This window comes from Eubalaena glacialis, chromosome 15, assembly GCF_028564815.1.
Source record: "Eubalaena glacialis isolate mEubGla1 chromosome 15, mEubGla1.1.hap2.+ XY, whole genome shotgun sequence".
NCBI classification, from domain to species: domain Eukaryota; kingdom Metazoa; phylum Chordata; class Mammalia; order Artiodactyla; family Balaenidae; genus Eubalaena; species Eubalaena glacialis.
The window spans coordinates 6,419,485-6,442,589 of NC_083730.1; positions in this window are offsets into that span (position 1 = coordinate 6,419,485).

Consider the following 23,105-nt stretch of genomic DNA (forward strand, 5'->3'; position numbering starts at 1 on the left):
GAAGTTACCCTCTAGGGCTCTTTCATTTCAGGCTCAAGGATTCTCTTTCATATTTCTTGTGAGAAGGGTTGGCCTTACCAGTTAGTGGAATAGCTAAGATGCACTACAGCACCATTTCCTTCTACTTGAGAATGATCCTTGCCTGACTTTTGTATATTTTCTGTGTCTGCTGCTGTTTTCTCTTCAGCATAAAAAAATGTATATGCCTCTTTTATGATAAGATCACTTTGGGTTGAAATATAAAATAAAAAATCACTCTCCTCTACTCCTGCTTCCATAATTGTGACGTGCTGGCCAGAGACTGAATAGTAGAGATGTGTCAGCAGTCCTAATTCTTTAAGTCAATTATTCAGTGATCATTTGTTCATTCATATTCTCACTCAATTTTTTGTTCATTTATCCATTCACTGAGTTTGACCATCCCTAGGTTTCCCTTGGAACCCTTCTCGATGCATGGCTGATACTATAGAAAGTATTAAAAGAACCAGATAGAAATTCTGCAGCTATAAAATACAATAAATGAAATAAAATTCCATTAAAGAGACTCAATAAAAATTTGAGCATGTGGAAGGAAAGAAATCAGTACAATTGAAGATAGTGCAATTGAAATTATCCAGTGAGTAGAAGAAAGAGGGGGAAAAAGCAAACCACAAAATATTATTGAAATTAAATGATAAAGACAAAAAGGTATTTTTCTCATTATCTTCTAAAATATTTATTTTTATTTTTTTCATTTAGATTTACAATCCACCTGCAATTCTTTTGTAAGGTGTGAGGTAGGAGTCAAGATGGATTTATTTGTCCATATGTAAGACCAGTTGAACTAGCAGCATTTGTAAAAATGACTACATATTCTCTGACTGTAGTAAAAAGGCACGTCATTATAAGGGATATTCTGTACTAACTATTCTGTTTCACTGGGCTATTTTTCCAAACCGTGTCATTATCAGATTATATTAAAGTCTACAGCTTTCTAATAAGTTACTGTCTGGTAGAGGAAGTTCTACATCATTTCCTTTTTTCAAGATTGTATTGATGTTACTGTTTTTATTTTTGAAATTTATATTTTGAGTATCATTTTCTTTTCAGATTTGATGTAAATTATTCAATTGGAAGTTACTTATCCTCTTCCAATATTTTATGCATTTACTGATTTCTTGTGTTTTGTGTTTTTTTTTTTTATTTACTTATTTAGTCATTTAGTTAGTTTACTAGCTTGTTTGTTGCATCTTTCATCTCTGAGAATGTGTGATTGTCCACTGCAGACAGGCCATTTACCATTGTGGTTAGGTATAAAGCCTTCAAATAGGCAATCTAAAGTTGAAGCCCAAACCTAGCTTACATTAGATGGTCCATCTAGAGCAAGCTACTCATGTTTCCTATGTCTCAGTAGATTCAATGGTGAAGAGGCCAAATAATAAACTATCTAGGGAGTTTCCTGGTGGCCCAGGGGTTAGGACTCGGTGCTTTCACTGCCAGGTTAGATCCCTCGTCAGGGAACTAAGATCTCTAAAAGCCACGCAGCGTGGGTAAAAAAAAAAAATCTGATAGATTTGAATTACACAGTTATTGTATGTAAACTTCTTGTGTCAGTGCCTAGTACACAACAAGCACTCCATCTGCACGAGCTATTAGTACACTATTGCTGTTGTTATGATGATTTCTCCAGGGCATGTGAACTTCTTTTAGTAAAATAATACCTCCCCTCATTAAGTTTAAGCCAACACCCCACTCACACTGTCAGGCAGTGTGGACTGGATGTGATGTACCCAACTGAAGTTTCAGGGGCCAACACTTCACTGATCTAAATTATTTTCTGGATTCCACATTCTTGATCACTCCAAATAGTTTAGGATGCAGCAGGTGAAACCAGGAGTCAGTTAGACAGAATGCAACTTCTGAGACCAAAACAAGTGTGTTTCCCCACTAGACATGAAGCTGGGATTATGTTACGAAGTACATCTGTGGCAACAATTTGCCACTGAATTCAGATTAAGAATAAAACCAACACTTAAAGGAGAAGGAAAAATTACTGTTCCTTATAATATATTTTGAAGCCCAGTGTACCTATACCTAAAGCCTTCCTACCTTTGATTTTTTTTAACCTAAATTAATGTTATCCTGTTTATTGGTTTTAGGTACATCTTTGTCACTTTTATTCAAAAGAGTCATAACGGTAACATCCATCACTGTGACTGACGGTTTTATCAGAACCAAGTAGTATCCGAGAGAAATTCTCCTGCCTGATGGGAAGGTGAAGGGAAGACAGACAGGGTATTAAAAACACACTGTAACTAGTATGGTCATCACTCTCCCAACCGTTCAGCTACTGAATTTGTCCTCACAGCACTCAAAAGCAGCCAATCCCAAGGCAGTTTGAAAAGAAAATATGTTTGAATGCATGGTTTGCATTCCTCCAAAAGACCCTGATTTGTTCTTCCCATTTCAGACAGTGAATATAGACATGTTTTTTTAATGACTGCAATATTTTGTTACTTGTGAATGAAAATGAAAGAAGAATATCAATCTAAAGGTTGTCATCAGGATGAAAGGATGCATTAAATGTTTATTAAAATGCCTTGTCAAAAGTAAATGCAAAATAAATTTTAATTACTGCACTAATAATACTACTGTTATTCATAGTACTACTGTTTTTTGTTATTTGCAACATTGAAAGAACTTGCCCCCTTTTTGAATAAAAATAGTTTGGATTTTATGTTCCATAGATTTATTGTTTTTAAAAAGTAGGAAGTTATGACTGAAAACCAAGCGTGAATAATAAAAAGCATCACAGCTGATGGATTATTCCTAGCTTTCCTACTAGTTCTGGGTAAACTCATAAGGAAATATCTTCATTTCTGGGTTTCAGTTTCCTCATCTGTCTAGGGAAGTTTTTAGTTTAGATAGCTATACAGTGCTGCTGCGAGTAAATGCAACTTTCTGTTTTGCTTTGATTTTTTAAGGACAGGATTTTAGATCATTATTCAATGATCTAGAAATACGGGGTGGGGGGGTGTGTGTGACTAGAAAAGATTCAGAGCCACAGTGATTACATAAAGTTGGAGCCGTGAATTCTGGATTCAGTCTAGGGATAAATACAACTTAGGTTTAGATCTCATCCTCAAGTTCCAAGAATTATTGGGGTTCATGAGGGATGAGGCTCATTTCTTGGAAGAATTCTCCACCTGGGCTAAATAAACACCAGGATGTTCGTGTCCAGTGGCCTGGTTGAGTTATTATTGAGATGTTATTACGTGTCTTGAAGATGAGTTTGGGGCCTTCCATAAATGTGAATGATTCCCACTTTGACTGACTAATCGGAGTTTTGTTGCAGCTGCTGTTCCTATTTGTTATTATACCGGAAGTTAATTATAAATGATGTTAAAACATTCAGGCATTCTGATTGCTAATTTGGCTAAATATTACCTGTCTTATAAATCTAAGTAATAGGTGTCACGCGGACTCAGATGGGTTGTAAAACAGATGGTTATGCTAAAACACAGGTGAAACATAGGAGAAGGTAAGACAGAAAACTAGCATTGCACTAAAAAGCTTACCTTTCTCTTTAGTAGTGGCAAATGAATTGAGTAGGGTTTCTTTTTTTTTTTTTTTTTTAGATTTGCTTTTTCTGTTTTACTAGGCCATCAATTGCATTGATCTGAAGTAATAATATTCACTTCTTTAAAATCTGCAGAAGTTAAAGTTAAAAATAGCTTACTCTTCCTTTGAAACCACAGGAAGACAACAGTTACACTATTAAGAAAAATCTACATTTCATGAGAATGAAATATAGATCCCAATCACATATCAAGATGATCATTCATCATATATACTGCAGGAAAATTCGGATTAATTTGAGGGAGGATTCTGACTACAGAGGCACTTCTCTATGGATCTCTGGCCCCATGCACTGTTTGAAGAGGGTGACTCAAGGGCTTCTGAAAAAAAAGACTACTTGTGTATCTTTATCACTAGTTGTGTATCTTTTTCACTAGTTGTGAAGATATATCATATATATATATATATATGCTAGATATAGTTCACAAAATTTACTCAAGAAAACAGGAACTATTTCCAGGTAAATATTTTTATAACCTGAAGATATTTTAAAAGTTGCATGATTTGGAAAAAAATGTAGTAACAAAAATGGAATGATGTTCATTTAAATATATCTCTATAGTCTGAAAACTGTTAGATATAGTATCATTTAAAATAAACCAAAAAAAAAAAGAAGAAAGTACTGAAAAAAAAAAAGGTAATTAGTGGACACAGACTCTTTGAGATTGAATAGCAGATGAAACTTGGTATCTATATGACAATGGAACATTAAGGAAAATGCTTTCTAAGATAAGATCGTGAGAAAAAAGGAGAGGCAATGTATGTTGGGAGCTTAACACAGTGTGTCTGGTCAACCATATGCTGAAAAATACTACCTATCATTACAATAATTGCATTTATTAAGTATTACTATTTGCATTATTATATATTATAAAATCAATTTATCATTGTAATTAATGTTTGCCACTATGAAACATGTTTTATAATTTTTTCATTTTATTATTAATATAAATAATAAATTAAATTATATGTATTTGTTATTTATTTTATGTAATATATTTATTATTATTAAATATATGTTCTATACAGGAGATATAAGTAGTGGGCTTCTTTGTTTAAACCTGCTTGGTATAATTTGTTCTTGTTTAGCTAATCCCCAACTTCCTCCACTTTAAGACACTCCTTAGCTCTTGTTAATTCAAGTATTATCAACCCCCTATCTGCTTTCTTCTGTTCTCCTTGGCTTCTGATTAGAAATACCTTAAAACTTCTCCCTGCCTCTTAAGGTTTTCTTTGATTCTTTTTGTTTATGTCATTTCTCTTTGTGAGTTACTTTATGTAATTTATTTGGCTCTATTTTCTAATTCACTAATTTTCCACTCAGTTTTTCCTAATCTTCTGTTTCACCTCTCCATTCAGTTTTAAATTTGAAGTTCTATTTTTTTCCTACATGCTGTTCACTTTTATTTTCTATTTTTGACTTTATTTTTTTGAACAGCTTTATATTCAGAGCAAAATGTAGAGAAAAGTACAGAGATTTCCCACATAGCTTCTGGCTTCACATTAATTATTGTCAACATTATCAACGTCCCCCAGCAGAGGGTGACAGTTGTTTCAACTGATGGACCTACACTGATACACATTGTCACCCAAAGGCTGTGGTTTACATTAGTGTTCACTCCTGGTGAACGTTCTGTGGGTTTGGGCAAATGTGCAATGACATATATCTACCGCTATGGTAACATACAGAGTAGTTTTACTTCCCTGAAAATCCTCTGTGCTTTGTGTCTTCACCCTCCCCCTCCACAGGCACACAAATCCCTGACAATCACTGATATTTTTATTGTCTCCGTATTTTGCCTTTTCCAGAATGTCATCTAGTTGGAATCATACAGTTTGTATCCTCTTCAGATTGGCTTCTTTCACTTAGTAATTGCCTTTAAGGTTCCTCCATGTCTTTTCATGGATTGATAGCTCATTTCTTTTTAGCCTCTAATAATAGTCCATTATCTGACTATACTACAGTTTACGTATCCATTCACCTACTAAAGGACATTTTGGTTGCTTATAAGTTTTGGCAATTATGAATAAAGCTGCTATAAACATTTGTGGGCAGGTTTTTGTATGGATATATGTTTTCGACTCCTTTGGGTAAATACCAAGGAGCACAAATGCTGGGTTTTACGGTAAGAGTATGTTTAGTTTTGTTAAGAAACTGCTAAACTCTCTTCCAAGGTGGTTGTACCATTTTGCATCCCCACCAGTAGTGAATTAGAGTTCCTGTTGCTCCACATCCTCACCAGCATTTGGTGTTGACAGTATTCTGGATTTAGCCATTCTAACAGGTCTGTAGTGGTATCTCATTGTTGTTTCAAACTGTATTTCCCGGATAACATATAATGTGGAGCATCTTTTCATATGCTTATTTTGCCGTCTGTGTATCTTCTTTGGTGAGGTGTCTGTTATGGTCTTTGGCCCATTTTTTAATCAGGTTGTTTGTTTTATTATTGTTGAATTTTAAGTATCCCTTGTATATTTTGGATACCAGTCCTTTATCAGATATGTCTTTTGCAAATATTTTCTCCCAGTCTGTGGCTTGTCTTTTTTTCTCTTGACAGTGTCTTTTGCAGAGCAGATTTTTTTAAAATTCTGATGGAGTCCAGCTTGTCCGTTATTTCTCCCATGGATCGTGCCTTTGTTGTTATATCTAATATGTCATGGCCATACCCAAGGTCCTCTAGATTTTTTCCTATATCATCCTCTAGGAGTTTTATAGTTCATGTTTTACATTTAGGTGTGTGGTCCATGGCTGTTAGTTTTCATAGTATCTTGTTGCTTGCTTCTTTTGTTTCATTTATTTTATGAGCATTTAATATGTAATTGCTTTCGGAGTCTCTAATAAATATATTAATTCTTGTGGAGGTGATATAACTAATGTTTGTTCCTTTTAATCTTCACTCCAGTTGACTTTGTGTGTTCATTGATTTTTATTATGAATTCATAATGTCTGTAATAATTTTATGAGAATGTTAAGGTCCTAAATTATGAATGATTTCTTCCCAAACGCCCACCTGTCTTTACCTGGAGTCAGGGTTCACTACCAATTTGGAACAACTTCTGCTGTCTTTGAGAGGCTTTGCATAATGTGAGGGTCTCTGTTTCAGGTTCCTCAACTTCTGATTGGTTGGTTCAAAGAAATTAATTCCTACCACTCTATGGACTGCTGTCCTTGGGTGAACCTCCTGCTATTCAATTTTTAGATTTTAGCTCACTTTTTCAGTTTGCCTTTTTTTTTCCTTCTCCATTCTAAATTTTCCTTAGTTTATTCCAGCCAGATATGTATGAACAAAGTATCATGTTTGTGACACTATCTGTTTCACAGAAGAGAGTCTTTGAGTGTAGCTAGTCTGCCAAAACTGGAAGCCTTGTTAAACTCTAAAACACTGTTAGTAATTAGAGAGTTAATCTGTTATCATGAAGTCATAGGATAAAATAGTGTACAGCTGAGAAAACTAATGCTATATATACAACATATTTTATATATGCCATATACACAATTTTGTTAAGGATAGATAGCCATGACGTATGTGTATTCAAATGCAAACATGCTCATACATATATGTGTGTATGTGTCTGCGTGTGATTTTTTTAAAAAGCCAAAAGCATTCATCAGGTAAACTGTCATATATGACCTCAATTGTGCAATAAAAAAACTATAGTCTCTCATTTAAAAAAATGTTTTGAGTGCCTACTCTGCATTAATATACAGCAGTTAGCAAAGCAGGCAAATTTAAGGCTATATTTTAGGTTTGGGATGAAAATTGACATTAGATATAAATTGACAAAATTTATGATGTTTGCAAGTACTGTGGAGAAAAATAAAGCATTGTGATGGGAATGGGAGGTATGAGGCATGGTTTTAAATTAAATATTAATTAAAATTTTTTGAGCATTCAAAATAAGTTTGTTGAAATACTCTGTTAGTATAAAGGAATCATTTAACTACACATTATTCTCCTGGTGCTTGGAATTTTTCTAAACCTACTTTTATCATTCTGGCATTGTTTTAAATTTGTTTTAACAGAAGTTTAAGAGTATTGATTATTTTTCTGCTTGATATCTGAATTTAGACCCAGATTTTTTTCACATTTTCATAAAACACTAAAGAGATTGAAATCACAGACTTTACTCACTGTATATGCGATATAATATTAAGGAAAAAACATTTTTAATTAGTGTTGAAATCTGAAAATTAATATTTAATTTTGTTTTACTTTATCTCTCTAGTCACATAATAGTGGTTATTTGAGAAAGTTTTAAATATTTTAATTCTAGATTACAGGATCAGAAATCATTTGTGAAGAGTTGAAGACCTGTGTAACTTATATTTTCCCTCTCTTTCCTTAAAAAAAAAATTGGTTCGGGCTTCCCTGGTGGCGCAGTGGTTGAGAATCTGCCTGCCAATGCAGGGGATGTGGGTTCGAGCCCTGGTCTGGGAAGATCCCACATGCCGCGGAGCAACTGGGCCCGTGAGCCACAACTACTGAGCCTGCGCGTCTGGAGCCTGTGCTCCGCAACAAGAGAGGCCGCGATAGTGAGAGGCCCGCGCACCGCGATGAAGAGTGGCCCCCGCTCGCCACAACTAGAGAAAGCCCTCGCACAGAAACGAAGACCCAACACAGCCAAAAATAAATAAATAAATTTATAAAAATTGGTTCAAATATTCATCTCACAGACGAATTTGACTCCAGATATAAAATGGCTATTTGGGGAGCTAGAGAGAGATACCTGCCAGTAGGTGGTGTATAAATGTTCATGTACCTCAATTCTGGCCAGGGAGAGGCAAGTCTGCCTACACAGTGAGGTCCTAGAATTTTTTTTCTTGTCCTTTCAGCTTCTACATCAGTATATGGAACTTTTTTATTTTTCCTTATGAACCTCATCATAGAGACCCATGTCTACTACATTTTCTATGGAATTTAGGCTGAGGAATTAATACCTGGAAACATGCAGTTGTCCTGTATCTCAGGACAAGGACACACAAAAAGAAGGCAGAGCTAAAGGAAGAATGAAGAACTAACAAAGAAGCAGAAAAGGAATTGTGCAGTAATATACCTGGTCTCTTATTTTCCTCTAGACATGTTTTCATACAAAATAATAGATTTTTCTTATGCAATTTTCCAGTTTCAGAAAGATGTTCTATTCCTTGCAGATGATACCCTTCTAATTGATACAATTTGATGATGATTATTATTTTTTTTACCAAGAGATACTACATTCCTTTCATGGGAAAACACAGTAAAATATTATTTTATCCTGCATCCTCTGAGAGTGAAATTTTACAAAAATATTTCTTCCTCTATGTCACTGTAACTTTACAATTAATTAAAACTAAGAGAAAAGGAAAGATATATTGAAAAACTGACTTATAAAATTTCTGTTTACTTGGAAAGCATTGCAAAATGTTTTCTTTGTTGTTATTGTCTTTCATTTTTAATATGGCTGCGGCAGAGTGATCACAAGAATTTTCTGGCTGTATCTTCTTCCTGGGAGCAGCATTTAGGTGCTAAGGTCATTTGCTGGTCAAAGGAAATGATAATTTAGTTACAGTCTTCAGAAGTGGCAACTATCATTGAAAGCTTTCCTTGGTAGAGTTTAAATGGCCTCAGAACATGCAATTTGCCGGTGATTCTACCATAAAAAAAAGAAAAGATACTTCAACTGTCGTGTGTGTGGTGGTATATTTGGTGAGAATTATTTCAGACGTTAAACTGGTTTCATTCTTCTTATAACATAAGGTTTCCGTTTTTTAAAGCAATGTGGTATTTGAACATTTGTAAAAAATACTGTATCTTTGGGATACTAAAACTCATTTATTTTTATGCAGAAAAAAAAGTACAATCATCCAGGAATCGACTGCCTGTCGTGTCTTACTGTTTAAATATACGAAAAGTTAATAATGTAGAAAAACAAAGCACAGTGAGGAAAACTAGTTTTACAGAGCACCCTCTCCACAAAGGAATAAAAAGCAATTTGAATATGGTGAATATGACTTATGTCATGAATTCAGGGAAAATTTGCAGTGATTCATTAACTTTATTAAAGATCCTTTTTAAGAAAACTAAAAGCTTATCTGAAAATATTTCTCCTGTTCAATTTAAACAGACTGTACTTAGACAATATATTTTGCCCTGATTTTTCACTAATGGAATTGATTTCTCTCTTTCTTCTTAATTGAAGAGATTCTTTCACGGGCCATTTACCACACAAACGTACTCATGTGGCAGAGCCTGCCTCAGTAAGAAAGTGACATGTGAGCAAAAACCTTAAGAAGGTGAGGGAGTTAGTTTTGGGAATATTTGGAATTATCTGTCTTGTTCTCATCACTCGGATTTGAGTAATGCTCTCTTGCAATTTTCTACATCTTAAAGAGAAGTAAAAATTTGCATTTGTAATTTTAGTAAATATCCCGTTATCCTTCTAGCGTTTTTTGTTTGTGTTTTTGTTTTACACTACATCAGTACAGTAGACCCTTAAACAACACAGGTTTGAACTGAGCAGGTCCACTTATATGCAAATCCTTTTCGATAAATATAAAGTATACAAAAATACACGTGTAAAACATTGTATGCAGGACCTGTATTTAAGTGGATAACTTATCCTTACCTAGGCATAAGGGGAGTGATATTTAAGAGGAAATTAATAGTGTGTTAGTTTCCTTACTGTTTTATAACTTTGCTTTCAAAAAATTACATAACCATCCAAATATTTGTCTCTTATAATTAGAGAAACTGCATATCAGCCTATTATCATAGATAAGTGGTTTGTTAAAATGTAACAATGTTTCTAATGCTGTATTCTGAATATAACTGTAATACTGTATGCCACAAAAATTTTTTAATGATTTAATCATTAGTGTATAGTCTAGGCTACCATGAAGTAATTGTATTGATTATACTAGGCTACCAGAAAGCAATCAAAACGATGCTGTTTTGTAATCAAAGCATGAATTGTTAACCTGTAAGTAAATATGAATTTCTTTTTCACATTACCTTTTCATTTTTTTAAATTTAATTTTACTTATTTTTTTATTCAGCAGGTTATTAGTCATCCATTTTATACATATTACTGTATACATGTCAATCCCAGTCTCCCAATTCATCACAGCACCACCACCACCCCGCCACTTCCCCCCTTGGTGTCCATACGTTTGTTCTCTACATCTGTGTCTCTATTTCTGCCCTGCAAACCGATTCATCTGTACCATTTTCTAGGTTCAACATGTATGCGTGAATATACGATATTTGTTTTTCTCTTTCTGACTTACTTCACTCTGCATGACAATCTCTAGATCCATCCACGTCTCTACAAATATCCCAATTTTGTTCCTTTTTATCGCTGAGTAATATTCCATTGTATATATGTACCACATCTTCTTTATCCATTTGTCTGTCGATGGGCATTTAGGTTGCTTCCATGACCTGGCTATTGTAAATAGTGCTGCAATGAACATTGGGGTGCATGTGTCTTTTTGAGTTATGGTTTTCTCTGGGTATATGCCCAGTAGTGGGATTGCTGTGTCATATGGTAGTTCTATTTTTAGTTTTTTAAGGAACCTCCATACTGTTCTCTATAGTGGCTGTATCATTTTACATTCCCACCAACTGTGCAAGAGGGTTCCCTTTTCTCCACACCCTCTCCAGCAATTGTTGTTTCTAGATTTTCTGATGATGCCCTTTCTAACTGTTGTGAGGTGATACCTCATTGTAGATTTGATTTGCAATTCTCTAATAATTAGTGATATTGAGCAGGTTTTCATGTGCTTCTTGGCCATCTGTATGTCTTCTTTGGAGAAATGTCTAATTAGGTCTTCTGCCCATTTTTAGATTGGGTTGTTTGTGTTTTTAATATTGAGCTGCATGAGCTGTTTATATATTTTGGAGATTAATCCTGTGTCCGATGATTCATTTGCAAATATTTTCTCCCATTCTGAGGGTTGTCTTTTCGTCTTGTTTATGGTTTCCTTTGCTGTGCAAAAGCTTTTAAAATTTCATTAGGTCCCATTTGTTTATTTTTCTTTTTACTTCCATTACTCTAGGAGATGAATCAGAAAAGATCTTGTGGTGATTTATGTCAAAGAGTGTTCTTCCTATGATTTCCTCTAAGAGTTTTATAGTGTCCGGTCTTACATTTAGGTCTCAAATCCATTTAGAGTTTATTTCTGTGTATGGTGTTAGGGAATGTTCTAATTTCATTCTTTTACATGTAGCTGTCCAGTTTTCCCAGCACCACTTATTGAAGAGACTGTCTTTTCTCCATTGTATATCCTTGCCTCCTTTGTCATAGATTAGTTGACCATAGGTGCGTGGGTTTATCTCTGGGCTTTCTATCTTGTTCCATTGACCTATATTTCTGTTTTTGTGCCAGTACCATATTGTCTTGATTACTGTAGCTTCGTAGTATAGTCTGAAGTCAGGGAGTCTGATTCCTCCAGCTCCATTTTTTTCCCTCAACACTGCTTTGGTTATTCGGGGTCTTTTGTGTCTCCATACAAATTTTAAGATTTTTTGTTCTGGTTCTGTCAAAAATGCCATTGGTAATCTGATAGGGATTACATTGAATCTGTAGATTACTTTGGGTAGTATAGTCATTTTCACAATATTGATTCGTCCAATCCAAGAACGTGGTATATCTCTCCATCTGCTAGTACATCTTTAATTTCTTTCATCAGTGTCTTATAGTTTTCTGCATACAGGTCTTTTACCTCCTTAGGTAGGTTTATTCCTAGGTATTTTACTCTTTTTGTTGCAATGGCAAATGGGAGTGTTTCCTTAATTTCTATTTCAGATTTTTCATCATTAGTGTATAGGAATGAAGAAATTTCTGTGCATTAGTTTTGTACCCTGCAACTTTACCAAATTCATTGATTAGCGCTAGTAGTTTTCTGCTGGCATCTTTAGGATTCTCTATGTATAGTATCATGTCATCTGCAAACAGTGACAGTTTTACTTCTTTTCCAACTTGTATTCCTTTTATTTCTTCTTCTTCTCTGATTGCCATGGCTAGGACTTCCAAAACTATGTTGAATAATAGCGGTGAGAGTGGACATCCTTGTCTTATTCCTGATCTTAGAGGAAATGCTTTCAGTTTTTCACCATTGAGAATGATGTTTCCTGTGGGTTTGTCATATATGGCCTTTATTATGTTGAAGTAGGTTCCCTCTATGCCCACTTTCTGGAGAGTTTTTATCATAAATGGTGTTGAATTTTGTCAAAAACTTTTTCTGCATCTATTGAGATGATCATATGGTTTTTCTTCTTCAATTTGTTAATATGGTGTATCACATTGATTGATTTGTGTATATTGAAGAATCCTTGCATCCCTGGGATAAATCCCACTTGATCATGGTGTATGATCCTTTTAATGTGTTGTTGGATTCTGTTTGCTAGTATTTTGTTGAGGATTTTTGCATCTATATTCATCAGTGATATTGGTCTGTAATTTTCTTTTTTTGTAGTATCTTTGTCTGGTTTTGGTATCAGGGTGATGGTGGCCTCATAGAATGAGTTTGGGAGTGTTCCTTCCTCCGCAATTTTTTGGAAGAGTTTCAGAAGGATGGGTGTTAGCTCTTCTCTAAATGTTTCATAGAACTCACCTGTGAAGCCATCTGGTCCTGGACGTTTGTTTGTTGGAAGATTTTTAATCAGTTTCAATTCCATTACTTGTGATTGGTCTGTTCATATTTTCTATTTCTTCCTGGTTCAGTCTTGGAAGGTTATACCTTTCTAAGAATTTGTCCATTTCTTCCAGGTTGTACATTTTATTGGCATAGAGTTGCCTGTAGTAGTCTCTTAGGATGCTTTGTATTTCTGCGGTGTCTGTTGTAACTTCTTTTTCATTTCTAATTTTATTGATTTGAGTCCTTCCCTCTTTTTCTTGATGAGTCTGGCTAATGGTTTATCAATTTTGTTTATCTTCTCAAAGAACCAGCTTTTAGTTTTATTGATCTTTGCCATTGTTTTCTTTGTTTCTATTTCATTTATTTCTGCTCTGATCTTTGATTTCTTCCCTTCTGCCAACTTTGGGTTTTGTTTGTTCTTCTTTCTCTAGTTTCTTTAGGTGTAAGGTTAGATTGTTTATTTGAGATTTTTCTTGTTTCTTGAGGTAGGCTAACTTCCCTCTTAGAACTGCTTTTGCTGCATCCCATAGGTTTTGGATTGTCGTGTTTTCATTGTCATTTGTCTCTAGACATTTTTTGATTTCCTCTTTGATTTCTTCAGTGATCTCTTGGTTATTTAGTAACATATTGTTTAGCCTCCATGTGTTTGTGGTTTTTACGTTTTTTTCGCCTGTAATTGATTTCTAATCTCATACCGTTGTGGTCAGGAAAGATGCTTGATATGATTTCAATTTTCTTAAATTTACTGAGGCTTGATTTGTGACCCAAGATATGATCTATCCTGGAGAATGTTCCGTGTGCACTTGAGAAGAACGTGTAATCTGCTGTTTTTGGATGGCATGTTCTATAAATATCAATTAAATCTATCTGGTCTATTGTGTCATTTAAGGCTTCTGTTTCCTTATTAATATTCTGTTTGGATCATCTCTCCATTGGTGTAAGTGAGGTGTTAAAGTCCCCCACTATTATTGTGTTACTGTCAATTTCCTCTTTTATAGCTGTTAGCAGTTGCCTTATGTATTGATATGCTCCTATGTTAGGTGCATATATATTTATAATTGTTATATCTTCTTCTTGGATTGATCCCTTGATCATTATGTAGTGTCCTTCCATGTCTCTTGTAACATTCTTTATTTTAAAGTCTATTTTATCTGATATGAGTATTGCTACTCCAGCTTTCTTTTGATTTCCATTTGCATGGAATATCTTTTTCCATCCCCTCATTTTCAGTCTGTATGTGTCCCTAGGTCTGAAGTGGGTCTCTTGTAGACAGCATATATAAGGGCCTTGTTTTTTTATCCATTCAGCAAGCCTGTGTCTTTTGGTTGGAGCATTTAATCCATTCACATTTAAGGTAATTATCGATATGTATGTTCCTATGACCATTTTCTTAATTGTTTTGGGTTTGTTTTTTGTAGGTCCTTTTCTTCTCTTGTTTTCCCACTTAGAGAAGTTCCATTAGCATTTGTTGTAGAGCTGGTTTGGTGGTGCTGAATTCTCTTAGCTTCTGCTTGTCTGTAAAGGTTTTGAGTTCTCCACTGAATCTGAATGAGATCCTTGTTGGGTAGGGTAATCTTGGTTGTAGGTTCTTCCCTTTCATCACTTTAAGTATATCATGCCACTCCCTTCTGGCTTATAGAGTTTCTGCTGAGAAATCAGCTGTTAATCTTATGGGAGTTTCCTTGTATGTAATTTGTCATTTTTCCCTTGCTGCTTTCAATAATTTTTCTTTGTCTTTAATTTTTGCCACTTTGATTACTATGTGTCTCGGCGTGTTTCTCCTTGGGTTTATCCTGTATGGGACTCCCTGTGCTTCCTGGGCTTGGGTGGCTATTTCCTTTCCCATGTTAGGGAAGTTTTCAACTATAATCTCTTCAAATATTTTCTCGGGTCCTTCCTCTCTCTCTTCTCCTTCTGGGACCCCTATAGTGCGAATGTTGTTGCGTTTAATGTTGTCCCAGAGGTCTCTTAGGCTGTCTTCGTTTCTTTTCATTCTTTTTTCTTTATTCTGTTCTGTAGCAGTGAATTCCACCATTCTGTCTCCAGGTCACTTATCTGTTCTTCTGCCTCAGTTATTCTGCTAATGATTCCTTCTAGTGTATTTTTCATTTCAGTTATTGTATTGTTCATCTCTGTTTGTTCTTTAATTCTTCTAGATCTTTGTTAAACATTTCTTGCATCTTCTCGATCTTTGCCTCCATTCTGTTTCCGAGGTCCTGGATCATCTTCACTATCATTATTCTGAATTCTTTTTCTGCAAGATTGCCCATCTCCACTTCATTTAGTTGTTTTTCTGGGGTTTTATCTTGTTCCTTCATCTGGTACATAACCCTCTGCCTTTTCATCTTGTCTATCTTTCTGTGAATGTGGTTTTTAGTTCCACAGGCTGCAGGATTGTAGTTCTTCTTGCTTCTGCTGTCTGCCCTCTGGTGCTACCTTTTCATTTTTGATGTCTAGTGTTAGTAATACGTAAAACATCTACAGTGTTTTGTATCATATAAGACAATATTGATGTAGGTAATGATAGACAGATGATTTATCTTGTAAGCAGATGACATAAACTTAAAGTACTATAAATGTATTTTTTCTTTCTTATGATTTTCTTAATAAGCTTTTCTTTTTTCTAGATTACTTTAATACATATACATTTAACACACAAAGTATGTGTTAATTGACTATTTATGTTATCGATAAGGTTTCAGGTCAACAGTAGGCTATTACTAGTTAAGTTTTGGGGGAGTTGAAAGTTATACAAGGATTTTTGACTGCGAGGGGGTCAGCACCTCTAACCCCCACATTGTTCAAGTTCAGCTTTAATGCAGATAAATTCCTGCTTATGTTAGGCTTTAACAACATAAAGTGTATGCAAAGATTTTGATAGTATTTCCATGGAATTTTAACTTGGGTATTTCTTACTTAAATGAGTTTACACATTTTTCATGTGTTTAATTAAAATGTTCATGTGTTGGGTGTATTCGTCATTTTTAAAATTTCATTTTAGGTCTTTTTGGTATTAATTTCAAGGAGCCTCTTAAAAAAGAAGAAATGTGATTTGAAAGTAGTTGTAAATATTTTCTCAGATTTTGATTTTGATTTCCCCTTTGTTTATAGTGTGTGTGTGTACTGGAATTATCTTTTTTTTTCCTGATTTCTGATAGACAAACTAGTAACACTTCAGTATTCCCTGACAGAAAAGGCTTCACACATCAAAAAAAAAAAAAAAAAGAATTCTAACTTTTCTTCCTGTTCTTTCACTTTTTAAATTTTCCATTGAAATGAAATGTTTAATTCATTTGTAACTGTTCTTGTTTTATGGTGTGAGGTATGGTTCCATATTTATTTTTACCAAGATGCTTATCAAGTTGTGTTACTGTCATGTATTGAAGAGATGTCTTTTCCACATTGATTTGACGTGCCACCTTGATTGCATACTGAATTAAAGGTTTGCTTGTATTTATGGACTCCTATTCTGTTCCATATGTCTTTTAGACTGCTAAAACTATTCTGTTTTAATCGTTGAGCTTTTATATCCCTTTCTGATACCTAATAAAATGCCTTCAGATCTAGAGTCTCACAAACCCTCATTTTATTTTCTACTCAGCTGAGAATTATTCTCAAGTATTTCCTATTATAGCCCATGTTGTCTTCACTGCTCATCTTCTTCCTCCACATTATTACCTACTGCAGTTTCCCATTGTATGTCTTCACCACACTGTTGAACCATTGATGGGAAAGGTTATCAGTGAATGACTGAATCCAGACAAGTTTCAAATCTGCAATTTATTCACTGGTATTAAAAGTTTGTACTGTTTCTGTCTTCTGAATCTTAAGGCGTTTCTGTGAAACTTTTTTTAATATTGTTTTTCAAGTATGTGGACCATATTTTATCTATAACATTTACTGAACTTTTTTCTTTACTTATATATTTACATTCTTATGACTTCTATTCTTATTCTTTTTCTTTTATTATGCAACATATATTTTCTCTTTGATATCATTCTAAATCATGGCATGAGTTATTCAAATATTTAGTTTCAAGCCAGTTTTGCATTGAAGGAATTTATACATATCTACATTCCTAGGTTCTACAATATTTCTAGTTGATCACTGGACAGCTCCACTCGTGTTTTTTTAGGAAACTCCAACTCAACGGATTTAAAAAGAAATTAATTATATGTTTCCCTTATAAACACTTCAGCTCCTTAACTTTTCTTGATTAAAAGTTTATAGTCCATTACCCAGGCTACAAAATTTCAGACATCTTTTGACCACTGCATTTACCTCAAACAATCCTTTTCATCATTTCAGAAAGAAAACATTGACTTCTAATTTTTATCTAGGGTTGGAAGGGATCTGTTCATGGCTCTCTCTAAACTTCTCCTCATATGCAATGTGAATAATAATGTGATCCGACATGTAGATAAGACTCTCCTAATTTAATCATAAACAAAATAATTTATTTAAGTGCAAAACATTGAGGTGTTCACTTATGGTGCAAAAGTTTATTATATATACAGCAAAGCATTTTACTGTGTGTTATAACAATAAATGTAAAACATGGCAAATCACCTCTAAGATAATAATTCATTTATACTTAACTATGAATATTAGTTATGATACAGGTACATATAGAATTAAATAACATTTTTTTTCTAAGATTTCAAGGATGGCTTATGTATAGTTTATCAAGAAGATAAGATGCTGGGAATATATTCTGCCAAAACAGATCTATAATAATTATGGTCTTCCTTTCTTTCATTTTATTTTTCTTTCTTTCTTTCTTTCTTTCTCTCTTCTTTCTTCTTAACAAGGAATCAATGAGTACATTATCATATGGATCAACTTGTCAAAGAAAATCCATATGAAATACAGATCTTACACCAAAACAGTCTTTACTAAGGATTTGCAAAGGACATATACAAACAAAAACCAGACAGAGACACATCCCTCTTCTCTAGAGGAGCCGTGTATTCATCAGCCTTATCTTCCTAATGTTCTCTCAGCAACCCTCCACCCCCATGGTGTGACATACCGTCTGTTCCTAAAAGCATGTCAGTCATCTAGGATGGTAAACTTCTCCAGTGAAGTAATATGCACCCAAATTTGTATGAGATAGCAGTTGCTGATTTCATGATTAACTCTTTCTCTTCTAAAATAAGTTACTTAGACCATATGATTTATGTACCCTTTTCAAACATAGCCTGCATTAGCCTTCTCACTTGACTTTTTGTGGCTATGCATATACCAGCAAAATATGTTGACCTAATTGTTATAGGCCTTTAAGATGCAAAAATGTTTGCTTACTTTTACTATAAAATATAGAGGTTTTTAATACAGGTTATACATTATGTATATATTTATATTAAATGCCTTTCATTACATTTCAAATCAAACTTCTAAATTAAATATTTATTTCAAACTTTCAAATGCTGGCTTGGGATGAATCTATATATTTTCTGTAGCAATTAGCTTATGTACTTCTTAACTTAGCCTACAGTAACAGTTATAATGCATTCCTTTACATTAAGAAATCTTTCTTCCTTTCAATATTTTATTCTCAGACTACTACAGCAAAAAAAAAAGAAAAAACTATTGCTTGAAAAATGTTTTTTTTTTCTTCCTGTTATAGAGCTGATATCTAATCTTATATTGGAAGCAATTTCTTCTATATCTCCTAAGTCCCATGTCATGGTATATATATATATCCTATTATCATTTTATTAGAAGCCAGAGCTGACAGTCTAAGTGCTAAGCTTCTAAATTTAGACTTTAAAATTACCAAAAACTTATGCATACTTTAGGAGACAGCATCAGCCTTTGAATTTCAAGTCTCATCATAGCCTCTTAGGATTTCCTCTTCTTAGTAGTTAATTGGCAGCTTCAGCTGGGGAAATCCATTTTCAAATTTCTTTCCATTTCTTAAGTAAAAAAACATGACAAAATGGGTGGGAGTGTTGTGCTTCTTAGCTTACTTAGATGGTCTTGTAATCACTGGTAGGACAGGGTTGAAGTAAAATATGATGGCTATGAGCACAAATTCCAACTCTGAATCCTAGCTTTCCATCTGTATAATGCTGTGACCTCGAACAAGATATTTCACTTTCCTTTGCCCTAATTTCTTTATTGGCAAACGGTGGTCCAAACAAAATCTTACCTCAAGGCATTATGTTGCCAATTAAATGAGAGGGTTAGTGAAAATATCTACTATCACTTTTCAGATGTTGAACATTTCTTGACCTCCAGATGAGATCCTTCCACTGCTTATTGGACAAGATGTTGTGACTTATATGAAGAATATTTATTTACAAAACCACAATGGGTTTCTGGCAAAAAGCTAATCCACTGCCAAGAAGTATTTAGAATAGAGTCTAAGAAGAATTTTGTGGAAAACAACTGATTTTAACTTTAGAGGTCTACTTTTTTTTCCCTTTATTTATTTTTAATTGTGGTAAGAACACTTAACATGAGATCTACCCTCTTACCAAATATTTAAACACACAATACAGTATGGTTAATTATAGATACTATGTTGCCCAGCAGGTCTCTAGAACTTACTCAGTTTGCATAATGGAAACTTTACACCTCTTAAACAGCAGCTTCCCATTTCTGCCTCCCCCCAGCCACTGGAGACCACCGTTCTATTCTCTGGACACTTCTCTGGTGTTGAAAATGTGTTTTGGTGTTTACCTTCACCCTGTACACTAAAGGTTGGAAAATACATTGCTCCTACCTTGACTCCAAAAAAAAGCCATATAAACTATAAAATAACTTTTCTTGAACCCAGTAGAGTACTGAGGTTACAATGTTACCAATTAGTTGGACAGATAAAGAAAGAGAGGCCCACTCCAAGGCAAGATGGAGCATGAACACTGGATCATCTGAGGCAGAGCACTGAAGGAGCAGCCGTCAACTGCCAATCACAACTCCCCTCCCCAGAACCTTCTCCCTACCAGGAGAAATGTCTTAAGCCACTGGGGAGAGGGCAGCAACTCTGTCATCCCCAGGGCACAGGTGAAGACCCATTATGGCTGGGGGAAAAAACAAAAACACCTTCCACCACTGGAGAAGACAGAGAAAGCTGAGTCCATATTTATCCTACAATGATGGCATTATAGGGTTCCCACCATGAGGGGAGGGGCATGGCATCCTCCCCCTTCAAGATTCACCAAACATACAAGACATAGCTGGTTGTTTCAGATAGAAAGGAAAGGATAACCAAGAAAGCTGCACCACAGAGAACCAGGCATGTAGGAGCCCACATAACATTGACATCAGATTATAATAAAGAGCAAGCTATCCTTTCCCATCCAGCGTGCAAACACTGGTCAGAGAGCAATTGCAGTTTGTCATATAATGGAATAAAAGAGTAGAAGAAACCACATGTAGGGTACAGGTATACAGGGAAGTCAGGAGCAGAAATATAGAGTAAAATATCTTTTTCTCACCGGTCGTTGTTCCAAGTATAAGATAAAATAGAGGAATGTGAAACCAAGGTTTGCTGAAGGTAACCATAACAACAACAAGCCCCAAACCAGCCTAACTGCTGCATAGATTGGTTCAAACTCCCACACCAGGAGCCAAACAGAAGAAAAGGCATCCTATCCCACTCTTCACCGCAGTCATCACTGTTCTATACACGAAGTCCAGCACTCAATCAGAAATGGTGAGTCACATAAATTACATGTTATGAAAGATACAGAACTCTACCTAGAACAATGTCAGTTTCCTTCAACAATATTTCCAGACCCACAACAAACATAGAAAAGACTTCATAAATGTTATTGAAAGAAATGATTGCAAAATACATGAAAGTGGATATTTTCCAGTGTTTCCCTATTGTTGTACAGTTTTAGAAATAAAACGATATAACGAAGCATAAAAATACTAACGTCAGTTTTACTATTAAAAGTTCTTGAGTTTAATAGCATTTTTTTCTTTAAAAAACTATGAGTCTTACACCTGATAAAATAAATACTATGCTTTCTTTTATTAAAAATGAGGCTATGCAACTCATTGTTTCCATCTTACTGCCTTGACTGTCATGGAGTTCAAGTTACATTTTCTCATTTGCAATAATTATCTTTGGCCTCAGTTTTGAAAATGACTGTAGATTTTTTATCTTATTCCAGTGTTTTAATTACACTATGGAATTGGTGTTTTTAATTAAGAAGCATCCCATACTGTCCTTGTAAGTATGGTGTTCACTGAATATTTCTGTCATATATGTAGATAGATAGATAGGTAGATACTATTATATACTTAATACATAATAAGTCAGAAGATTTCAGTGTTGACTTACAGTGGGTTTCTAAAGAAATGTCCCAGGAAACCTAAAGATCACACAACGGCAGAAATGTATACCACAGCCCAGGACAAATTCACCACTCTAACAATGCATGGGTGCCTACAAATATTGCAGTTGTGTTGTTATCATTGATAACTTTCAAGATCAATTAGAAGCAAAACCAGAATATAATGCAAAAGTCCTTTCTCAGATATTCTTCAAACTCCAAAATATAAATTGGTTGTCATTGCCTGAAGCAGAAAACAATTTAGATGTCTAAAATTGCAGTACAACTATTTGAAAAATTCAGTCAACTTTTATTTTCATTCCCACAAAAGAAATATAAAGTAAATTATTTTGACAAACGAACACCTTACATATCCTTTGACCTAATCTGATCTCAAAGAAACATACACATAACAATAGAGGAATACAAACTAGTTCAAATACTCAGTTGCCATAAATTTGCACAAAAGCCTCTGGCTACACTATGATCTAATTTTTAATCCAACAAAGAAGAGAAAAATCTTATTTCTAATCCAGGTGCTTCTTAAGTAGTTCTGTAGAGGCCTTGACATTTCTGACCAATCACTTTACAATCAAGATTTTATTATTTGAAAGTGTTGTTCTTATTTTTCTGTGTAATAAATTCGAAAAAATGTATTACAATATAGTTATCAACATTGCTATTTTTGTTTTATATTGCTGCATAACAATCACAAATTTAGTAGCTTGGAATAACACACGTTTATTGTCACAGAGATTTTTTAGGTCAGAAGTCTGGACATGACTTAGCTGGGTGCTTTGATCCAGATCTCACAAGGGTTTATGCAAGCTGTAGGCCAGTCTGAGTTCCTTTCTGCAGTTTGACAAGCCCTTCCAAGCTCAAGGGGATGTAGGCAGAATTCAGTCCCTTGCAGCTGTAGAACTGAGGTCCTGTTTTTTGTTGTTGTTGTTGGCATTTAGCTGGGGTATTTTCTACAGCCCCTACAGGCCACCCTCAGTCCCTTGCCATGTGGTCCTCTCAAGTATGATAACCTTGGTAGTAGCATACCATGTATACATTATATATCATATAACGTAGTCTAATTCAAGCAAGAGATGCCCCATCGTTTTTGTGATAAAACTTGATTTAATCGGGGGATTGACTGTTCCATCATCTTTGCCATATTCTAGTGGCTAAAACCACAAGGTATGACTTACTGGGGTGGGCGGTCACCATAGTGTGTGCACTCTATAATTGGGTTGATATTTATATGCTGAAATTCTAAGGGATTATCTACATTTTTACTTATTTATTTTTTCACTGAAAGAGTAAAGCTGAACAATAAATGAGGTTGCACTGTCAAAATTTTTTCTTTGGGTAATTCAAACTCGAAATCCATTTCTCTTGATATCTTCTATCTCTTTTTACATTTTTCATTATTTCAAAAATTTAAGTTTACAAATAAAATGTCATTTTTGCATATCTGAATTTATTTGTACAGAAACTTTTATTGCCATGTGACTATAATGTACAAGAAAATATTCTAGATGCCTGAGAGAGAATGGTAAGCAGGACAGATAGAACTCTATCACTTACAT